Raw genomic sequence first — 17811 nt, forward strand, 5'->3', positions numbered from 1 at the left:
CAATAGAAAGGAATGTCTGGGTTATGATAAGTGGTTATGGAGACCAAGGTTTTATCTCATAGATGAAGCCTCCAGGTAGCAAGCTTTAGACAGAATAGATTGTCAAAGTTTCCTATCAGACATAAGGTCTCTGTTAATGTTAATGCCGGTCAGCTTTTCCTGAATTCCAAAAGGGAGAAGGGTATACTGGGGCATGTCCAACCTTCCCTTCCATCATGGCCTGAACTAGTCTTTTCAGGTTAACTTTGGAATGCTCTTAGCCAAGAGGAGGTCCATTCAGATGGTTGGGAGGGCTTAGAATTTTATTTTTGGTTTACAGTGAAGACTTATCAAGCCATACACTTAAATAAGTATGGTATTAAATGTAAACTATACCTAAATAAAGATTATATTAAAAGAAATTAATGCAGCTAACTGTGACCCCTGGCAAAATAAAATAGTGTATATGTACGTACATATACATGCAAAGAAATGAGTTGAAACTAGAAGGATGCCAATCAAATGATAACATGGTCACCTTGGGGTGAGAGTACATTTGGGGATGAGGGGAGCTGTAAAAGCAGACTTGGACCTTTTCTTCTACAAGTACTGTGTCATTTGAATTTTGGAAAGAAAAAAAAACCTCAGAAGGAGGAGAAGGAGCAGGAAGAGAAGAAGATGGATCTTAAGTGATTTGCCCGGGAGCACCTTACGAAGATGAGATTCAAGTCTAGGTCTAAGCTTTCTAATTCCATGAGTGGGAGTGACCCACATCCAAGAGGAAGCTCAAAAGGAAGATGTTCTCCATCACCTCTTGCTCATCCTGACAGCATGCAAAACCACATCCAATGCAGCTCAGAAAACTCCAAAATTGCCCAATTTCATTGGAAACACTTAATGCTGTGGTTTCCAATTTCAATTGTAAAGTAGATACGGAGGCCATTTTTACCATTAACTTCTCAGAAATGGAGAGAGCTCTCTTTCCGCCTCCTCCCTCTCTGCTGTGGCTTTGGTGAAACGTGCACTCAGGCTCACCTGTCTCAATGATCTCCAGTAAGTACACATGAGCAGAGAGGCCTCAGCTCAGCTCTTCCTGGTCCCACCAGGGTTGATTCTTTGAGAATTATAGAATGCCACATCCTAGGCCCCCCAAAGAAATCCTGCGTCTTACCCCCGGAAATGTGAATCATAGCAAATTTCAAATCAACCATTGTTTAATACTCACAGATTGGGCACATCCAAAAACATATTTTCAGTTTTACAACAGTACCTGCCGCATATCGGCACTATTTGTGGAAGCAATAAATCGACACGGAGCTGAAACACAAACAAATGCCAAATTGCTTTTATAACACTTGATTTTCTATTTCTTTATTCAGTTTAGTTTTGTTTTGCTTAACTCTACACTCACCAGCCAAAAGCTCCCTTGAAATGTGGGTATACAGCCACTAGGTGGCAAGAGAGAGTCTCCTGCCTGGAGGGAGGACCGCCAGTCTGTCCCTGGGTCAGGCCGGGGCCACCCCACTACCTGCAATTAGCATGGGGCTTTATGAACCATGGCTTTCTAATAAACACAGGATCTGTTTGATAGAGCCTCCAAAACAGGCCTTCCTAGTGATGAAAGACTGAACTTCAGAAGAAAACCTTCATGGCAAACATCTTCAGAGATGTTCCCAACTTAAGGTTCTGAACACAGACACTTCCCCAGAAAGCCACTGTTTCTCAGTCCCGGGAGCCTTGCTTTGCTTTGCTTACAGACTTGCTGTTCTTAACTCACACTACAGCCAAGATAACATCTGTCTCTTCTCTTACCCTCCATTTCAATATAAAGGACTCCTCACTCTTGTTGCTTCCTATAGGCTACCCCTCCACAGGGAGAAATAGCTGATTTAACAGCAGTCAATATCCCAAATCTGGAACAGAGAGAATGGAAGCATTGAAAAATTGGAGAATTTAGGCCGGGCACGGTGGCTCACGCCTGTAATCCCAGCACTTTGGGAGGCCGACGTGGATGGATCACTTAGGAGTTCGAGTCCAAGCCTGGGCAAAATGGCGAAACCTCATCTCTACAAAAAAAAAAAAAAAATCCCAGAAATCAGCTGGGCATGGTAGTGCACACCTGTAAGTCCCAGCTACTCAGGAGGCTGTGGAGGCAAGATTGCTTGAGCCCTGAGGTCGAGGCTGCAGTGAGCCAAGATCACACCACTGCACTTCAGCCTGGGCAACAGAGTGAGACCTTGTCCCAAATAAATAAATTAATTTAATTTAATTAGGGGATTTAAGGATTTTCCCTACACACACCTCCTTATTTTCTCTGGCCCTTTCTGACTACTCTCCCTAACTCCCTGCTCATCTGGTCTCCCAAAACTACTCCAGAAAAAAAAAAGGATGGGGACTAAAGGAAAGCCAGGTGACAGTGCCAGTGTGACAGATGACAAAGCCTCTGCCTGACCAAACCTTAGGTCCCTGAACTTTCTCCAAGCCCTATCTGTGGACTTACCTATAAAAACCAGTTTTAGCAAAAACCCTCCTAAGCCAGTTTATCAAGATCCCCTTACCCTCAATATCCATCTGATTGGATTCTTCATCCCCCACCAGTCCCCAGTGATGTCTGATCACCAGGTCTTTCTTCAGCAAGAGTCGTTACTGAGTTCAGCCAGGACGCCCCCTCACCCCGATATGCCCTTTTAGTAATTCTTCATCCACAGGTTCCCACCCTGTCCTAGGCTCTACATTCCCATTTACCCATGCTGCATTCGGAATTGAGCCCAGTTCTATGCTGAGGTCTTGCTTCACCTCTCACCATAGTCCTGAATAAAATTGGTTTTCACAGTTAAAACCTGTCCAGTTCTGCTTGTTCCTTGACATGGGGTAATTTTTATTCTATGTAACAGTTCGCCTTACCTCAGCCTACACCCCTCAAAGCTGCAACTCTATGTTCAAGAACCAGACAGCCCTTTCCAACAGATAGGAAGAGGCTGCCCTGGTGAAAAGGAAAAGGCTCTGGGAGAAAGGAGAGAGCCCGAAGGCTGCCCCCTTCTCTAGACTGAGCTCTGGGATGGGTGGATGATAAATCCCAGATATATTTAGACATCTGAGGATGAAGAGGACTTTGCTTTGCTTCCACAGGGACCCCAAGGAAACTGCAAGCCCTCCAGAGACTAAAAACAGCAGAACAGAAAGAAATGGCAGCAAAGGTCTGGGCAGAATCATCCTATGTGGGCACAGACACATACAGAGTCCCCTGTGGCCCCAGGAGAGTTTATAAGAAGATCCAGAGGCTGTCCTATTCCACATCTCAGCAGAGAGAGGCCCGTGAGCCTAAAAGCTGATCATCAGGACAAGAAGGACATGAATGGTCCTGCAGAGGGAACCGCGGGGAGCAAGGCCAACCACCAGACACCAGACCGGCCAGACACAGCTCTGCAGTTCCCCAAGACCACCACAGACCCATCGCCCCTCACCAATAGCTCCAGGCTGCATAGACCCCTCCACTTCATGGATGTCCTCAAAGGAGAAAGGGGAGGCAGGACTGGAACCCTGACTTGGTTCAGTTGAAACAAAATGACTGCACTATTGTTGAATTGCTGAAGTTTACCTGAAAGAAATGAGATTACGTTTTCGGCCACAACGCAAGACAAGAAATGAGGCTTCAACTGAGATTAAGGTGAGTTATAGGAAAATGTGCTCCCTTGAAGGACCTGTGAAATGTGTTCGCTATTGAGAAGATGACCAGAATTCACGTTCTTAGCTGTGGGACTCAGGCTGACTCCTGTTTCCCGAGCTTGCACAAAGGGCAGGGAAACCCCTGTTTCAGGCACAGTGATTTCAATGTTTAAAAGAAAATGGATGGGCCCTGGCGATCACAGTAACATTTCATAAGTTTACATCTCTGTGAGGCAGGTAGTGCAATCCACATTTTGCAAAGGAGGAAACTGAGGCCGAGAGCAGTTAAATGGCCCCTTCAATGGGGCCCAAATGTTGGAGAACAGAGCTTTAACGGAATCCAGCAATTCTATACTTAGAACTGACTCTCTCTTTATTATATCTCACTACTACCTTGATATTTAAAACATTTAACTTTTTTCAATCAAAAACTAACAATAATTTAGGCATAATGACTACTATGTCATTTAATTTCTTGCTGATATTTTCAATATTCCATGCCAGGATTAATTTCAACTCCTAAAGAGCTAACCATGGCATCAACTCCCAACAACCATCCTTCCAGAAATGTTTTCCCCTTTCCTTTGTTCTAGAGTGGCACTGCCCTGTATGGTGACCACTTGCCACATGTGGCTATTGAGCACTTGAAACTGGCTTGTCAGAATTGAAGTGCAAAGTGTAAACTACATACCAAATTTCAAAGAAGTGGCACATAATAAAAAATGTGAAATATCTCATTAACCACTTTTGTATTGACTATGCGTTCAAATGATAACATTTTGAATATATTGGATTAAATACATGGATGATGCTCCAACACTCACAGTCCCTTATCAAGTCTCCGCTTCACATTCTTGCACCTCTGACTTGGAAATAGCACTGGTGTCTAAGAGCCTATTAATGTCATCAATAGGTTCTTGGAAACCACAATTTTTTAAAAAATGACATATAAGAAAATGAATAACATTGAACAAAATGGCATTATTCCAGGATCTGCTGCACATTGTTTCACTTAAAGTCAGTCTCCAAGAACCTATTGGTGATGTTCAGTGAGAACTTGCTGTCCTTCCTGTTTGCAGGTACCTGGGCAAGTTACTTAACTTCTCTAAGCCTGGTTTATGCCCCTGCAAAGAGGGAAGGATAATAATCACCAGTACTTAGTGATGCCGGAAGGAGAAAATAAAATAATAAATATGAAATGGCTGACAGTGTCCTTGTCACATAGAAGACGTGTGATCCACAGTAACTGCTATTGTCTGCCTCACTTCACTAGTAACGGTCCAGGGAAGCCTGTAATGTGCATGATGCAGCACATTCACATGCCGGACATGGGTGAAGGGAAAGGCCAGGCTCATCTGAATACAACAGGATGCTTGTGATGTTTTGAGGAGGAATCAAGGACTAGTTATTCACAGCATGGATCAAATGAGATAAGGCACGCGAAAGACTTTGTCAGTAGTAAAGCATTACGAAATGCAGAGACTAGCTGTGGGTGATGATGAGTCAGACCCAGCTTCCCTCCGTGCCTGGCTGAAGTCACGCCATCCGTCTTGATGCCCTTACCCATCTATATAGAGGGAGCAACTGAGGCCCCTTCCAATACTGAAATCCTTTATTTCTGCTACTTTAGAAATAATCACATTTTTGGTAAATTCAAATGATCAAAGGATTCCATTTCCTAATGTTCAAAACTAGCCGCAGAAACATCTAAATGAATCAAACCAATAAAGTATTTATTGTGTATGTTTTGATTGCTGAAACGTCTATTTTGGCAACACACACACACACACACACACAGAGAGAGAACCCATAAGCCTTCATCTTTCCTTGGATAAATGAGCCTTCCTGTCTGGCCGTTTAAGTCATGATTAAGTAAATGATTTCCAACTCGCCGTTTGTAGCAGTTCAGGTGGGTCCTTCCTGCGTGGCAGTGGCCCTCCTGACTTATGATTTCCTGTGTGTCAGTCTGTTACCATTGCAGCTTAAATGAGGAAACAAGAACAAAACAACCTCCAACCCCAGAGACTATTGCAGGCAAAGGCTTCAGTCCCCAGAATCTATCTCACACGTGGGGAGCCCGAGAGTCCAGCCCTGACCTTTTCTCCAGTAATAACACAAGAAACAACCGGCGCTGGCTTTATTTTGGATACGAAGAGCTTGCTTTTCCTTAAATCTTCCTTTAGTCAGGGCTACCCCTTCATGGACACCCCGACATCCATGGTTCCTGCTTGAGTCCCTGCTTCCATATTCCTGCACTTCTCACTTGAAACATCCCTGGAGTCTGTTAAGCAGCCATGTTTGGAAGTTCTTGGTGTGCAGGCGGATGTGTGCATGTCCTCTCTCTCAACAGGACACAAGCTCCCCGAGATCAGACGGTATGCCTCCACGCCCCTTCCCAAGCCTCCCCAGCAGCACTGAGCATGTGAGGGGAGCTGGGGCCCAGGCCATGATGGGAAGCACTCTCTGCCTAAAGACTAGGGTGCTATACCCTCAACTGTGGGAATGAGCCCCAGCTCTGGTGTCTGCCTTGGTTCTTCCTCCTGGACAGTCAACATGAACTCCTCACCCCTCTTATCCACTTTGCATAAACTGAAAATAACAAACCCAGGGCTCTTTCTGTCATAGGAAAGGGGTTTTTTGGTTGTTTTTTTTTATAAGATTAAACAGAGGTGATTCAACACACCCAGGATATAACGCATGGGCCATGAGTCAAGGCCAGGCATTGCTCTGGTCAGCCTGGTTGTTTGGGCCCCCTTGGCAGGGCTCTCTCCTGAATCTGCCCCCTCAGGCTCCCCATCACCACGGCATGTCCAGCTATGGGTACAAGGCCAGTAAATGGGGAAGTGGGTCAAAAGACATAAAGATCCCTTCCCCGTCCCAGTGAAATATATTTGGATAACAGACAGCATTATCCCCCGTGTGTCTTGCCCAGGGCCCAGAGCCTCCATTTGTTAGAGGCAGAGAGAGAATGGAGGGCCCCTTCATTAGATGGAGGACATCACAGGTGGGCAAGAAACTGCAAGCTTGCACTGAGGCCTAGCCTTGAAATAGCAGCACCTGCCGGCACCTGTGGTCTGGGGACAGGGTCACAGGATGGAGGGGCCTCCTAAGCCTTTTATCTCTATGTACTAAGTACAACCCATTTTCTCACCTCACAGAGCCAGGTCAGCCTCTGTGAGGTCCTGGTGGCAAAAGGAGAAGTGTCTGTCCACCTGCCTGTGGTGGGGTGCTTGTGCTTGCATTCCTGGGAAGCTGTTGGTCAGCTGTGCGATAGGCCGCTCTGACCAGCTCACCCTCTACCTGCACACCTCAGACCCAGCTGCAAAGATCCAAGCACTGATGGGACCCTCTGGTAGCCTGACGCATGGGCAGCCCCAGATTCCTCTCTCATCTGATCTGTCATGGAGGGCTCCCCAGTTGAGAGTCCTCAAAAACACAAATCTGATTGACAAGCTGCCTGCCTGTCTGCCTTCAGCTAGTCTACCTGCTGCTGCCTTCAGGTTTCCTCCCAGCGTAGCTTGGACTCGCCTTGGATTGCCTGATATGGCAGGTGCACTGCTCTCACACCAGCCAATCATCTGCTGCTATACAGCCTAAAATGAACCCAGAGAGCGTAGGAGCCTGGTCAGGTCACCAGCAGTCCATAGGGTTTGTAGTCCTCTGATTTTCTACCACCTCGGCCTCCACCATCACTACCATGACCACTTTTGACCCCCAGGCCCTCTGCTGGGATTTCCTACAACCACACAGCTTCCTGACCTCTTATTCCCGCTTTTGCTCTCTTCTCCAAGAGCCAGCTCAATGGCTTGTGGGTACACCCCATTCCACTCTGTAAAGGGGCACACGGCCCAAAGCCAAACCATTCCTTCCCAAAACTCTGGGACTAGAAAACCTAAAAACTGGCAAAAGTCCTTCCTTCCTCAGGGCCTCTGGGGTCTGGTCTCCTTGAAGGACCCTTCCAGGTGGCTTAGGACATGTTAAGTGGGCTCCTGCTAACCCCATGCCAGCATTCTCCCAACAGCTGATGACAGGCTACTCTGAGCCCAACTTGGGCACAGAGCAGAAAGGACAAGTAGCCTATGAGCCCCAGTGAACACCTCCAGTCGCTGTGTCTGTGTCTGTATCTTTATGAGACGGTCATATCTAATATCTGCAACAATGATTTTCTGAGCTCAACCCTGGTGTCAAGCTTCCTGAGCTGTAAGTCCCATAAACCACTAAAATGGTATGCTTGAAGAAAACTATTGATGGTAGCAGTACCTGGGCTGCAATCTCTCTCTCAGCAGAGACAGAGCATTTTACTTTTCACAGTGAACTCTTGCACTGTTGAATTTCTTACTCTAAGCTTGTACAATTTTTTAAAACTAATAAAATGTCCTAGGAATTTCCATATTATACTATCCAATTTGCATACTCTGGGATTCCAGTTGTAGCACAAAAATCCTTATTCAACTATGCTGTAATTCATATACATATGAAATACAGCCATGATGCTTAGAACCAAGATTAATCCAAGGGGATTTCCTCACTCAGCCAGTGTGCACTCAGCTCTGTGCTGCAGGGACACTGAAGTGGCATGGGTGGCACAAGCCCCTGTCCTTGTTGAAGTAGGAAGCCTGTTCAGAGAAAGTGGCCATGTCCTAATTCTTCGGGAGGCCCCAAAAGAAAGAGTGGGGAAAGTGGAGCAGCCCCAGAAGGGCAGGTTTATTACTAGCACAAAAGGACCCTGATCTAGGACACCCCCAGACATACTACTTAGATAGAGCCATCCTACTCTTCAACAGCACCTCTCTTTTGTACCTGAATTTAATTCCTTCGAAACACTATGAATGGGTATGTTATTTAGCTTGACGTAATCATTTCACAATGTACACAGAGATCGAAACATCACATTGTATACCATAGACATATATGATTTTTATATGTCAGTTATGTATGCTTTAATAATGCTGAGTGGAGAACAGTTTGAAACAACAAATTAAATTCTTAGGTTTCAAACCAACCTCTTCCTCTCCATCATGAGGTCAAACTTGGCCACCACATCCATTGCTTGGAGGGTTACTGGCCCGTGTTCCTTAATATCACATAGGATCATTTCCTTGGGGATGACTAGCCTAATATTCCAAGATTTCCTGGGGGGCTCAAGGCTCAAGAATTGGGCATTTCCTCTAAGACATGCCCACACATCTCCAAGGAAAATGCTATATGTTCTCTTTCTCTACCTTTCCATCCCACCTCCACCGGGACGATCCTTTGACTGCTGCAGTTACCGTGACTAGCTAGCTCCTCCAGTTCTCCCAGCAGAGCTGTTCAAGCAAAGTAACACTCTAGGAAGCCAATTGGCCTCCACATGCCCTCAGCTGAACTACAGGTCTGGGCAGGGAAGGCAAGATGCCCCAGAGACATCACCCGGGGGAATGGCAGGGCAGGCATCGGAATGGGTGCCACGGCATCTCCCAGCACTCTCTCTATCCTGTAGTCCCCAAGCTTGTCCTCAGAATGTCAACCAATAATCTGGAGCTGTTTTTCCATGACATAAGTGAGGCCCCGGAGGCCCTCTACCAGCCCACTAGTGCTTCTGCTCTGCCTGGATTAGGCAGAATCAGAAACCCAGCCCCAGTGCCAGTCACCCCCAACTCACTGCTAGTCATCCTTTACCTAACAGTCTTGATGATGAAAATGCCATTGTACCCCCAGAATTACATCAGGCTGGGAGTGTTTTCCTAAGCACGCTATCCCTAGGGCCTCATTTCCACTCTCAATCTCCATGCCCCACTGTCATTTGGAAAAGTTGGAAACTATCAGGAGAATAACTCAATAAGTCATTCTGCATCTCATCACTATCAAAGGACAGGAACCCCTGGAAAGAACAAATATAGGAGAGCATGGATCTGGGGATTGAAGAAGCTGCTATAATCTTGGGCAGTAGCTACCTATGAGCATGCACCCCTTCAGATCAGGCTTGGCATAGGATGACAATACTTGCCAAGCACCATGACTGTTAATGCAATTTCTTAAGACTCTGTCTTCCTTACACTGCTCCAGGCCCTCAGGGGCCCATGACTATGCAGAAATGACCTTGAACCTGAAGGCCTGGAGTAGGGTCATTTGCTGAGTAAATACAAGGGAAGGCAGGTGAGCCATGCCGACGCAGCCATTCATAAGCCAGGCTCTCTCAAATGCCTTCCCTCTGCTCTCCCACTCTGCACTACTTCATTAACCCTGCTCTCATTGAAATTCCTAGAACCACCTTAATCCTCATGCAAAAAAAAAAAAAAAAAAATTACTCTGAGTCTTCATGGATTCTTAAGACCGCATGGCTTAAACCCTGTTCAATTCCATTACCCCCTCTTCTTTGATGTTGCTTGCTGCTGTCCAGGGCCAGGCTGGTCTCCATTGGGTCCTCAGCCATCTCTGCTGGCTCCATTCAGATCTGCCCTCCAGAGTTCAATAATCCCTAGAAACGATTAGTGTTGCTGGTTTGCATTTATTTGTTTATTTATTTATTTATTTATTTATTTGAGATAGGGTCTCACTCTGTCATCCAGGATGGAGTGTGGTGGTACAATTATGACTTACTGCAGCCTCAACCTCATAAGCTCAAGCAACCCTCCCACTTCAGCCTCTCAAGCAGCAGGGATTATAGGTGCACACCACCACATCTGGTTAACTTTTTTTAATTTTTCATAGCGACAAGGTCTGCGTATGTCACCCAGGCTGGTCTTGAATTCCTGGGCTCAAGAGATCCTCCTGCCTTGGCCTTCCAAAGTGCTGGGATTACAGGTGTGGGCCACTGCATCCAGCCCTATTTATTTTTAATTAGGATTCCAAAGATTCCTCCAGTGGCATCTTACTTTGGAAATAAATTGCAACAATAATATTTATCAAGCATTTATCAAGCCCTTACTATATGTGAAGCCCTGTAGGAAGTATCCTATGTTGTTTATCACTTATATTCCCAACAACATATTCCACAAGGTTGAGGTTCTTATTATCCTCATTTCACTGACAGACTTGCTCCAGTCGTAGGGTAGCATGTTCCAAGTATATCATCCAATCAAGTTTGCTATTGTTTCCCTACTGATGTGAGTCTGTGATGTCTATCAGTTACTAAGAAATCCACATGTTCAACCACTGCCTGGAGGGTCATCCCAAGAGTATATCAAATTAAAGTTCAGGCATATCCAAACTTTAATTCATTAACTCCTCTTACATCACTGCCCTTCCACTCCAAAGCAAACCAATATAGCTTCTCACTCCCCTGGTTTCCTTGTGGTGTTGAATAATGTAACTCAGTGGATCAACCTAAAAGTCTCAGAATTATCCTCAACTTTGCTTCCTTAGCCCCCACGTGCATCCAGTTGGTCACTATGTCCATTCTGATTCTACTTTAAACGTATCTCAACTACCTCCCTTCCATTCTGTTCCCACCACTGCTGCCTTATCTCAGGGCCTTGTCATTTCCCCCCAGCCTCCCTGTCTCCCTGCCTTGAGCCTAGACAACTCCAGTCCTTTCTCTACCACAATGCAAAACATGAACTTGCTAAAATGCAGATCTGATTTTGTCACTCATATTTCCCTATTAGTAGCCAACTACTACCCAAGGTCCTTCCTAATCTGGTCCCTTCCTGCTTTCCCAGCCTGATCTCTCATCACCTTCCTGCTGAGACCCTGCCTGCCTGAAGGGCTTCTGCCTGACATTCCCCATCTCCCCTTGTCTACCATTCTTCCTTCAAGATTCAATGCAAGTAGTAGCTTCCCAAAAATGTGCTCCCCTTGGCCAGGCACAGTGGCTAATGCCTGTACACTTTGGAAAGCCGAGGTTGGAGGATAGCTTAAGGCCAGGACTCTGAGATCAGCCCAGTCAACATAGTGAAACCTCATCTCCAAAAAAGAAAAAAAAAAGTGTTTCCCAGTGCTCCCAGACTCAATCACCTGGCCCTCTTCTTGGTGCCATGCACATACCTCCATCAGACATTGGTAACATTATCATCATTATCAAGTATTTTCTTCTGTCTTCCCTAAAAGTACTGTGCACTTCTTGAGATCAGAGACCATGTCTTACTCAACTTTATATTTCCAAAGCTTATCATAGTAGGATAAGCACTGCATAGTAGAATCAAATGCACAGCCCTCTTCCTTGAGGTTCACCGGCCCAATCTTTCCTATGTTGTAAGTCAACCAGATTGTGTCCGGCTTGGCAGTGACTCTGAAAGTCCTAACTCCTCTCCTCCCCTCCTCTCTATACCTGAGCTAATAGTTAAGTCTGGAGTAGATGTCAGTAGTATGTATCTCTAAGTAAGTTCAAATTATTTCTTGGGCATATCCCTTTCAGTAAATGGCTCAGTACTTCTCCACACTATACAACTCAATATTTTTGTAGAATTCAGACCATTTTGCAACAAAATTAGATATGGTTTTGAAATAGGTCAAACCACTATAGACAACAACAGCCTACACTCCACAAATTGTACGCCTCCCAGCTTTTCCAATCAATAGTCTAAAACATGGGAAAGTTTCTTTAAAACTGTAACTTGATATTATTAACTTTTTTTTTTTTTTTTTTGAGACAGAGTCTCACTCTGTCATCCAGGCTGGAGTGCAGTGGCGCGATTTCGGCTCACTGCAACCTCCGCCTCCTGGGTTCACACCATTCTTCTGCCTCAGCCTCCAGAGCAGCTGGGACCCACCACCACGCCGGGCTAATTTTTTGTATTTTTAGTAGAGAGGGAGTTCCACATGTTAGCCAGGTTGGTCTTGATCTCCTGACCTTGTGATTCGCCCACCTCGGCCTCCCAAAGTGCTGGGATTACAGGCATGAGCCACCGTGCCCAGCCTGATATTATTAACTCTTATTTTAATTCATTCCTGTGAGTCAGGATCAGTTGGGACAGTTTCGTGAGGGATGAATGATTTCCAACATTATGAAACAGAGAGTGCTTTGCTCCATTTATCTTCTTAGAAAACTACATTTTAATCACTCGATTTTATTTTGAAGACAAACTAGATTCATATTTATAGAAGACAGAAGAATAAGCATTTTCCACACATCATAGATTTTACCGTCATATTCTCGGAAAGGTCTTACAAAACAAATGGCCATGCTGTTTGATTATTGCCAGAAATAGTAGCTTCAGTATAACTCTTCTAAAACCTAAGCCATCGTTTATGAAGGTATCTCCAAATATCCGATAAGCCTATAACTAAAGCTAAACCACCAACTAAAGTATTAATGAAGAAATGTAAAACGAGATTCTTCAATGAGTGAGAAAAATTCTCCAAGTGTTAGCCTCATTATCAAGAGTCTACATCAACGAAATTCCTGTCCTCAGTTCCCTACACTGAAGGTAAATCTGTATTTGGGTAAATGATGCAGCTATAAGTCCCCAGAAATAACGTCATGATAAAGTCCCATCTGAGCATGAGGGGGACCACATTCTTACATTGTTTAAAAATGGAAGATTTTGTCTTTGCACTTTTCCCTGCTGTTTTTTGGCCCCCAGGGGAAGGTTCCATGGTCCTTCACATTGCACAACCCTACTTTTGTTATGGTTCATCATCTCCTAGTTCCACTAGAAAGAAAGGATGAATGGCCCAGAAGTGGAATATGTCCATTTAAATACAGTTTACTTTCAGTCAATAGTCATTTATTAAGCACTCACTGTGCCATGAGGAATGAGCAAATAAAAAAGAAATGACCCAACCCTTCAGGAGCTCTCAGGGTCTAGAAAAGAGGAAAGGCAGACACGAAGTCAAAAACTGTGGCACAGATGTGATCAATAATATAATGGAAGTAGGAAAAACAAAAAGTGTAATCAAAGAAAATGGGAGTAACTCCAACTGGACATTGTCTTGGAGTAGATGGGGTGCTAAGACAGGAATTCAATAGCAGAAGATGTATGAAGTAGTTATTCCAGGCAGAGAGAATGATTTGAGCTGACAGAACATGGAATTTGAATCAAGAACAGTGAGTAGTAGCCCAGAGTATGCACTGCAGTGTGGTGGAGGATAAAGATGCAAAGGTAGAGGAGAGTGTGGAAGGCTTTGAATTCCGGACTCAGCAGTTTGTGTGTCATTCTGCATGATAGCAACTTTTTATAATTTAGGCCTCCGCTAAATTTTTGTAAATGTTCTGCATAAACTTAAAACTAGTATATATTCTCTAATTCTTGGGCACATATCCAATATATGTTCATTAAATCAAACTTCTTCATTGCATTAAGTTTTTTCATTGTGTTTTGTCTGTTTGACCTTTACATAATCGAAAGAAGTTGAAATCCCTCCGCGATTATGGATTTATACATTTTTCATTAGTACCATACTAGTTCTGTTTCATTTAAATAGTTATTTGAGGCCAGACACCATGGCTCACGCCTATAATCCCAACAATTTGGGAAGCTGAGGTGGGAGGATCACTTGAGCCCAGAATTTTGAGACCAGCCTGGTAACATGGTGAAACCCCATCTCTACAAAAAGTACAAAAATTAGCAGGGCTTGGTGGTGTGTGCCTGTGGTCCCCAGCTACTCAGGAGGCTGAGGCAGGAAGATAGCTGAGCCTCAAGAGGTAGAGGCTGCAGTGAGCCAAGATCAGATTCAATAACTGGGTATAACAACTCAGAACTCAGGAAAATGTTATCATTATTATTACAATTTTATTATATAGGATACAGATCAGAAGGACTAGGCCAAATGAGGAGGCACATAGAGAGAGGACTAGTAAAAAACACAGAGCTTCTGTGTCCTCCCTTCAAGGAATCAGGATGCACCACCCTCCCAGCACATCAAGAGCTCGCCAACCAGGAAGTTCCTCTGAGCTCCAATGTCCAGAGATTTTGGGGGGGGATTCATTACATAGGTATGATTAATTAAATCATTGGCCATGTACTTGAACTCAATCTCCAGGGTCCCTCTCCTCCCTAGAGGTCTGGAGGGTTGGCTAACATCATGTGGCTCAAAGCCCCAACTCTAATTACCTGCTTGGTCTTTTCAGGGACCAGACCCCATCCTGAAGCTATCTGCAGGCCCTGCTGTGAGTTAGCTCATTAACATAACAAAGACACTTCTATTACTCAGAAAATTGCAACAGTTTTAGAAGCTCCATGTCAGGAACCTGGAACATAGATCAGACAAATTATTTTCTTTTTTTTTTTTTTGGAGACAGGGTCTTGCTGTGTTGCCCAGGCTGAAGTGCAGCGACAGATCACAGCTCAATGCAGCTTTCAACTTCCCAGGCTCATGTGACCCTTCCATCTCAACCTTCCAAGTATCTGGGACCACAGATAATGGAATTATCTTGATTTTTAAACTTTTTATTTTTTTTGGTAGGGATGGGATCGCCCTGTGTTGCCAAGGTTGGTCTCAAACTTCTGGGTTCAAGCAGTCATTCTGCCTTGGCCTCTGTGATGGTTAATACTGAGTGTCAACTTGAGTGGATTGAAGGATACAAAGTATTGTTTTTGGGTGTGTCTGTGAGGGTGTCGCCAAAGGAGATTAATATTTGAGTCCGTGGATTGGGAAAGACCCACCCTCAATCCAGGTGAGCACAATCTAATCAGCTGCCAGTGAGGCCAGAATAAAAGGAGGCAGAAGAACATGGAAACACTAGACTGGCTTAGTCTTCCAGCCTACATCTTTCTCCCATGCTGGATGCTTCCTGCCCTCGAACATCAGACTCCAAGTTCTTCAGCTTTTGGACTCTTGGACCTTCAACCACAGATTGAAGACTGCACTGTTGGCTTCCTTACTTTTGAGGTTTTGTGACTCAGACTGGCTTCCTTGCTCCTCAGCTTGCAGACGGCCTATTGTAGGACTTTACCTTGTGATCATGTGAGTCCATATTCCTTAATAAACTCATATATATATATATATGTGTGTGTGTGTATGTATATGTATAACTATGTATTAGTATATGTATATGTATATCTATGTGTGTATATATATGTATATATATCAGTCAGGATTCTCAAGAGGGATAGAACCAACAGGATATATATATATATATACATATAGGATAGAACCAATAGGATATATATATATATATACACAACCAATATATCGTATTGGTTCTATCCCTGTTGAGAATCCTGACTAATACAGCCTCCCAAAATGCTGAGATTACAGGAGTGAGCCACAGCCACCATGCCCAGCCCCAAATTCGTAATTATACAACAATGGGTCCAGAGATCAGGGCCTGGGTAGGATGCAGCAATAACACAACATATGGTGGATGGGGACACATGTTGGAAGTGTGGCAGGACATGGCTGAGGGAGCTCATAGGATGGTGTCTATTTTCATGGCTGAGTGTGAGGAACAGTGTACGGTCAAGATTTTAGGTCAGTGGTGAGTTTTTGAAATTGTTGCTGTAAACCCCAAAAATCTGACCCAGGTCTCAGTTAATTTAGAAAGTTTATTTTGCCAAGGTTGAGGACACCCACCCATGACAGAGCATCAGGAGGTCCTGACCACATGTGCCCAAGGTGGTCAGAGCACAGCTTGGTTTTATATATTTTAGGGAGACATGAGTTATCAATCAATATATGTAAGATGTAGACTGGTTCTGCCTAGAAAGGCAGGACAATTTGAAGCAGGGAGGGGGCTTCCAGGTCACAGGTAGGTGAGAGACAAACAGTTGCATTCTTTGAGTTTCTGATTAGCCTTTCCAAAGGAGGCAATCAGATGTGCATTTATCTCAGTGAGCAGAGGGATGACTTTGAATAGAAAGGCAGGTTTGCCCTAAGAAGTTCCAAGCTTGACTTTCCCAGTTTAGTGATTTGGAGGCCCCAAGATTTTTTATTTTCCTTTCACATTTTCCCCCTTTTCTTTTTAAAAATATTTTAGAGAAAGCATTTTAGAAGGAAGTAAGTCTCTGGTCATCTGATTGCTCAAGGCTAGCATGGTTTATTCCTAGACAGGTAGGTTCTGAGTTATTAGGAAAGTTCATTTTTAGCAGGTTGTGAAGTTTCATGTCCTATGAAGAGAAAATAGGGGGAGGAAGGGAGAAAAACAACAACAAACAAAAGAACAATCTGTAAAATTGATATAGGCCACATTCCTCTGAAGTCTATATATCAGTAGGCAGATATGAAAGTGGCTTATGTATGTAAATAGGTTGCCATTATTTTCTTCTGAAGATTAAGTTGTCTAGCTTCAGTTTGCAGGGCTTTACAAAAGCACAGCTTAGTTTTCAGTGACTCCAAATTAGGAAAAGTGGAGGTGGAAAAGAAGAAAAAAATTGAAAACATTATTTTGAAGACTTATAGCCAAGAAAAATTAGAATTCAGTCCAAACTGTAAAAAATAATAAAAATTGAAAAACATTAGGCAAGACTAGAATCTACCAACAAGTGTACTACAGTTTTTTGAAATATATTTTTTCTCTCCCCAGTTTCCCATTTTTACTAGACAAATCATGGTAAGACTGATTTGCTTTATTATACTTGACCTGTTTATTTGTATACAGTGCAGCAAGAATAAACATTTTTCATGGACTTTTAAATTGGCTTCGATGTAACTTTTTCCATAGAAGGAATCTCAGGTAAGATTTTTGTAAATCTGAGCCCAGCCATGGATTTGTACTATCAAAATACCTATAAGTTGGGTGAATTCCTCTCCTCTTGAGGTTCCAGGATAAACTTTGGACTCCTGGGCCTGTCAGAGTGACATTCTTTAATTACCACAGATCAGGAACCCTGTACAGGGACTGGGTAGATAAGGTATGAAGCTAGTTTTCCCAAGGGGCTTTTATTGGCTCCATAAGTCAAGTTTGATTCCTTAAAGTAAAGACAGCATTCCAGTCAAAGCCTTGGTAAAATAACCAGTTTGCCCAACTGTGTTCTGTTACAAATGAAAACAGATTCTTATTGTACTTATGTAAATAACTATATTGCCATAAGTTAAGAATACTCACAAACTGTTTCCAAATTCTAGAGAAATCAGATAGAGAGAAACAAATATGCTCCAAATTGTGTTCACAGGAGTATACTTAATTGTTGAAAGCTGTCAATAGCTCAAAAGAAAAATTTCCTTGGCTCTGAAAAACAAAACAAAAGATCATCATTTTAAGAAAAAAAGTCAAAAAGATTACTTCAGCATTCTGTTAGTTCCATCCATGAAGTTACTTCCTGTTCTGCTTGATATTTTTCAGCACTCCATGAATCCTGAAAGTTT

At 43.7% G+C, this 17811-nt stretch overlaps 1 long non-coding RNA gene across 1 annotated transcript; it reads right to left on the bottom strand.

Annotated features, from left to right (window-relative positions):
- Nucleotides 1–594: 594 nt before the first annotated feature.
- On the bottom strand, nt 595–17585 carry LOC117062185. Its single transcript, XR_004428244.1, has 4 exons — nt 17552–17585; nt 9991–10102; nt 3444–3577; nt 595–1296 (listed from the first exon to the last, which is right to left on the bottom strand). It is a non-coding gene; the product is annotated as an uncharacterized LOC117062185 (long non-coding RNA).
- Nucleotides 17586–17811: the final 226 nt, after the last annotated feature.

Source organism: Trachypithecus francoisi, unplaced genomic scaffold (genome assembly GCF_009764315.1).
Source record: "Trachypithecus francoisi isolate TF-2019V2 unplaced genomic scaffold, Tfra_2.0 Lachesis_group17, whole genome shotgun sequence".
Lineage (NCBI taxonomy): Eukaryota > Metazoa > Chordata > Mammalia > Primates > Cercopithecidae > Trachypithecus > Trachypithecus francoisi.